The sequence below is a fragment of the Cervus canadensis genome, chromosome 30, assembly GCF_019320065.1.
Source record: "Cervus canadensis isolate Bull #8, Minnesota chromosome 30, ASM1932006v1, whole genome shotgun sequence".
Classification (NCBI taxonomy): Eukaryota; Metazoa; Chordata; class Mammalia; order Artiodactyla; family Cervidae; genus Cervus; species Cervus canadensis.
Genome location: NC_057415.1, coordinates 12257169 through 12263009, shown reverse-complemented (window position 1 = coordinate 12263009; position 5841 = coordinate 12257169). Strand labels below are relative to the sequence as shown.

Genomic DNA, 5841 nt, shown 5'->3' with positions numbered 1-5841 from the left:
TTGCTACCCCTGTGAGATAACTCACGCCCATTTAACGTTAATCCCAATTCCCATAATTACTTTTTTGTGTGTGGAAAATGAAGTTTCAAGACATGTCAAGTTCTTCAGAGAAGTCAGCAAGAACTCAAGACATCCTTGAGTTTTAGACTCAGTCTAATTCTACCTCATTCACTACATACTGTGAGTTTATTTAACTATTTTGAACATCAGTTACTCATCTGAAAAGTATGATTAATTGTATCTAACTTGTAGAAGTTTTCAGATGATCAGAGATAACACATATGAATGGCCTGACATATAGTAGGTGTTCAGTCAGATTATGAAATTATCTTATCATGAATACACAGATGCTTGCAAATAATAGAAATTGGTTGGGCTCAAGGACTGAACTATGGGATTCATTATTTTTCTACTTTGTAATTTAACCCACGAAATGGGGTATGGAGGAGAAAATACAATTAATTCATTTGTAATAGCTGTTTGCTGTTTTAAAAATTAAATGCATTTAAAAAATCTTAATTTCTTTTCTTTTTTTTTTAAAAATTTATTTATTTATTTATTTTTTCAGTGGGTTTTGTCATACATTGACATGAATCAGCAATAGATTTACATGTATCTTAATTTCTTTTGATTTATATTGCTCGAAAAATTTTCCTCTTAAAACTACACAGAGATTTTCTTTCCAAATGTCTCAACTTCCGCTGACCTCATCCTAACTCTACGCTGTGTTCTACACTTTTGTCTTGCTTTCTTCTGCAAGAGCTTCGAAAAAAATAAAATAAAATAAGACCCTGGCTTTAGCTCTTCAGAGCCCATTAGTGATTTTCTCTCCTGGTATGAAATTTAAGACCCATAAAATGCAATTACCGTTTCCTGTGGAAGCTCCGTCTCTGTGTTCCTATTTCATATTTATTACCATGTGAGTCAAGATCACAATAAGTTGCTCCATTGCTCCTTGTTATTGATAGAATGTCATCTGTTTACATGGGGATGGTGAGCTCCCGACCTGAGTACCTGGCAAACCAAGCATAGCCACCAGGGGGCGCGTTTCTCCCAGCGTCTAGTCCTGCGTCCTAATTTGGAACCGGAGAGAGGACCAGGGATGAGGCTGCTTCAGCCCTGCTGCTCTTCCTCCCCAGGAGACGCCACAGGTGAGAAGCATCTTTATGCCCAAGAGCCAGTCCTCACAGTGGGGCAGCTTCCCCAGTGGACAGGAGAAGCATGGGACCTCCTTGCCACCTTTGAAAGCTGGGGGCCTCCCTGGCTGCTTCTGGGGAGGGTTTTTCTATCTGCTTCTGGAGAACCACTGGAAGGTTCTTGCTAAATATGTAGATTCTTGGATTTCCTTCTCTAAACAAAGTGAGTCAAGATCTCTGAGGACGGAGTTCAGGGGTCTTGGCTGTCTAGATGATTTTAATTGCACACCAGTTAGGACCCTGAAAATGTATTCTTAGAAAAAACTTTAAAAAACCCAGCCCTTCCCTTTCAAAACCCAAACCCAAACCGAAGTCTTCAGAGAATATGCCATCGCCCTAGGTCTCCATGTTCATCTTGTCCACTCTGTGGTGTAGAATAATGCTTCCATCTCTGCCCGAGTTTGAGGGACCCTCGAAGACTACTTTGAATTTCATAAGTGATATTAAGAAAAACAGTGTTGAAATCATTATCAGTATTAATTAGGAAATGTGACTATTTTCTTTGAAAAAGAAATGGATTCCGTCTTAAATAGTTTCCTGTGGCAGTTGTAACAAAATACTGTAAACTGGGTGGTTTAAACAAGAGGGACTTACTTATTCCCTCAGAATTCTGGAGGCTGGAAGTTGGAATCCGGGGGTCAGCAGGGCCGAGCTTGGCACCCAGGGCTTTCCTCACAGACTGCATGCTTTTCTCTTAGCTTCTGAGTTGCTAGCAATCCTACATGTTGCATGGTTTGTAGCTGCATAATTTCAATCTCAGCCCCTCTATCACATGATCATCTTCTCCTGCGTGTCTATGTCTTCTTCTCATAAGAACACAGCCATGTTGGATTAGGGCTCATCCTAATGACCTTACATTAATTTGATTACATCTGCAAAGACCCTGTTTTCAAATAAGGTCCCCCAGGTGCTGGGGGTTAGGATTTCCTTCTACGCTTGAAAGTGAAAATGTTAGTCAGTCATTTCTGACTCTTTGTGACCCCATAGACTGTAGCCTACCAGGCCCCTCTCATGGAATTCTCTAGGCAAGAATACTGGACTGGGTTGCCATTCCCTTCTCTAGGGGAATCTTCCTGACCTAGGAATCGAACCTGGGCTTCCTGTACTGCACGCACTCTTTACCATCTGAGCCACCAGGGAAGCCGCCTATGTTTGCAGGGACATAATTCGGCATATATTGTTTCTTATAAGTGATTATCATTATTTAAGTTTCCAACCCACTGAGTCATAAGGAAAAACTAAATTTAGTCCAAGGCAATAATCTCAGTCCAATCACGTGACTTAAAATGGCCTATTTATTCTCTGTAAGCATGACTAAATAAATGCTCAATCTTCCTTTTTCCTTTCTTTCCTTTTTTTCCCCTTCCTTCTCTCCCTCCCTTTCTTCCCCCTTCCTCCCTTCCTTTACCCTTCTCCATAACATGTTATCTGCAGGTATAGGTGACCAGGGTACCTGACTTCATGGTAGGGAAAGGGGCAGACTCACTCTGTCCCTGGCTCCTGGCTGGTCTCTGCTGCAGAATGGCCTCTCTGTTCCACTCCAGCAATGGATCCCACTGATGCAAGGTTGGTCCTATCTAACATTTTGGATCTGATCTGCCACCCTCCTCTGGAACCCCATAATCTTAACCATTAGTCCCTGAAATTTAGAAATCTTCCTCATCTTAAAGACCAACTTTCAGGCTGTTGTTTTATTAAAGAAACAGAGAATATCAGCTTTAAGATTCCAAGTTGGTTAATGGCCCTTTTGTTTTCAATATCAACCAATCTCTTCATCTCAGAGGCAATTACCCTGATGGTTTAGTTTCTGTCTGCAAGGGAACAAGAAATAAAAGCACACCAAACCCACATGGCATGTTAACTATTACTGTGTCGCAACACATCCCAAAGCTCAGTGGCTGAAAACAACGGTTGGCAAACTGTCCCGTGGGCCAAATACAGCCAGTGGCATGTTTTCATAGGGCTCACAAACTCGGAATTGTTTTAAATATTTTGCCTTTAAAGTGTTTAAAATACACAAAAAGACTATGCAACAGAGACTGTATATATAGCCTGTCAAACCTAGAATATTTACTATCTGGTCTTTTATGGACAAAGTTTGCCAACTTTGGATTAAAATAATTGACATTTATTATTGCTCACAAGGGCATCCTTGATGGCTCAGAGGTAAATAATCCATTTGCCAATGCAGGAGACACGAGTTCGATCTCTGAGTCAAGAAGATTCCCTGGAGAAGGAAGTGGCAACCCACTCCAGTATTCTTGCCTGGGAAATCCTATGTACAGAAGGGGCCTGGTAGGCTACAGTCTATGAAGTTGAAAGAGCCAGACGTGACTTAGAGACTAACCAACAACAACAACTGGTCACTAATCTATGGGCTCTTCAGCAACTTGACAGACTCCTTCATGTCTCTGAGGTTAGCTGTGGGTCAGGCAGGCAACTTGGCTGATCTTGGCTGGTCTTTCTCACTTGATTGGAGGCTGGCTGGCTGTAGGCTGATCGAAGCGGGCTTTGCTGGGATAAGTGGGTTCTTGTCTACAAGTTCTCTTATCCTCTAGAAGGCTAGCCTGGCCTTGCTTTCATGGCAACAGGAAGGTTCTGAAAAACATCAGAAATGAGCAAGCTCTCTTGAGGCCTAGAATTAGATTTGACACATTGTCACTCCTGCCACATTCTACTGGTCAGAAGTTCTGGCCCAGATCCAGGCTGGAGAAATAGACTCTATCTTGACAGATGGAGCTGTAAGGTCACAAGTTAAAGGGTGTGGCTACAGAAAGTAGTGAATAATTGAACCCTGTTTTTGTAATCAATCTACCACATATGGGTTATTAGTTTCTAAATATTCTTCCAATGACAAAAAAATTACATTTATCTATCTTTTCCAAATATTCCTTATCTTAGGGCTCACTTGTGTAGAAGCAGGTTTGATTTGATTTAGAGCACAATAGAGACTTGTGCACCTTGCTTATAGGACTTGTAGGTTCTAAAACCCTAGGATTAAGATTTTTAAGACTTTATACTAAGGATATCCTCTTTTACCTTCAATAATGCCTTCTCTTTCCATTCTCAGATACCCCCACCTGAAGGAGAGGAAAGATTAGTTTAATATTGTTAGTTTTATAGCTAATAGTAGTTACAAAATTTCCTATCACTTCAGTCCATCCTTTCTGAAATCTGAGCTGGTTTTGGAAAATCCTTGAGAGACATTCGCCAGATACCAACAACCCTTATAAAGTTGCCATGAGGCATCTCCTCGCACAAGATTTAAAAAAAAACTTCTAAATTGATGCCCAGGAGAACCATCTAGAATTTCATCCCAGCCAACCACAAGACAAATTTACCACCAAACTTTCTTTAACCCAATTTTTAAACTCTGTGACTCATCTCTCCCTATGTTGGGAGCCCCACAATTTTTGCCCAGTGCTGTTTTAAGAGGGAAACTAAAGCAAACCACAAAGAGCTGAAGCATCGACTTTTGGAGCCGGATGGAATGTCCAAACTTTTTCTGATACATGCACATTCTGCTGCCTTTAAGAAGTGGCAGGCCAGCCTGTTGGCTGTTTCCCATATCAGAGAGCTCACTACCTACAAAGACAGCTTTCATTAGACTAGGTTAATGTAGACTCCGTTTATGGTGCCCAGATACCTGAAGAAATATCTAGGTCATGCTAGCCATTTTGTCTTTGGAACATGACTTCAAGGCCAGCATTTTGTTGGCAAAATAAAATGAAGCAAACCCAGGGACCTGCCTGAGGTCCTGGTGGTCCCAACTCAGCCAGAGAAATGCTGTGATCTTGAACATTCTTTCTAAATTCCAGTTGTAAAATCAGGCCCTTACCAAAGCTCTAAAAATGAGGCCTGGAATATAAATTCCTTGGTGGTTTCCCTAAAGGCTGACAACTAGCTCAGGGAATGAGGGGTGTGTGAAGGAAGAGACCTGTGTTTTTTCAGCACAGTCTCATGGGAGCAAGAGGAGGAGGTCTGGGTAGGAGGGAGGGAGATTTTCCTTCCAGGAAGAGGCCCATGTACGCAGAGCAGGCTGCCTAAAATCATATGGGGCCTGGTGGATTTGAGAACTCTTTTCCTGGTTGCCATATGTGAGAGAAACTGCTGATTATCTGCCTAATTACTCACTATCCAATCTTCCCTTCTTCGTTACTCACAGAACACCATTTTGTTTGGAGCAGTTCTGTGCCCAGCTACAAATGCTCACTTTCCCTGATTCCCTTGCAGCTATCCCCTGGTGACTGTGATGTCGTGAGTGAGGGCCAGTGAGGTGTGAGAGGGTGTCTTCTGGGATTGTCGGGGAGAGCCTTTGCTTCCTGTTATGGTAACCATAGGCAACAGCGTGGATGGAAATTGACACCCTTGGGATTCACTCTTCAGCCGCTGAACCAGCTCAGGACTACATCCCTGGACTGACTCCATGGACTTCATCCATGGACCACATCCCTGCTTTGTGAAAAATAAACCTCTGTGTGTTTAAGCCAACAAGAGTTGGGCCTTGTCATTACTTTCGGCTCAGTTCTCACTGCTGCAGAGCTCATACAGTATAACTCTGAATTTTTCATCTTTTGAGTTTGATACCTGAGGGTCCAGACTTGGCATCAGTCCCGGGTGACCTCTGAGACAGTCTTCCCCATCG

At 42.3% G+C, this 5841-nt stretch overlaps 1 long non-coding RNA gene across 1 annotated transcript; it reads left to right on the top strand.

Annotated features, from left to right (window-relative positions):
• The first annotated feature begins 1066 nt into the window (after positions 1–1066).
• Positions 1067–5548, top strand: LOC122431812. The gene is made up of 3 exons (XR_006266636.1): positions 1067–1151; positions 2631–2762; positions 5430–5548. It is a non-coding gene; the product is annotated as an uncharacterized LOC122431812 (long non-coding RNA).
• The last annotated feature ends 293 nt before the right edge of the window (positions 5549–5841 follow it).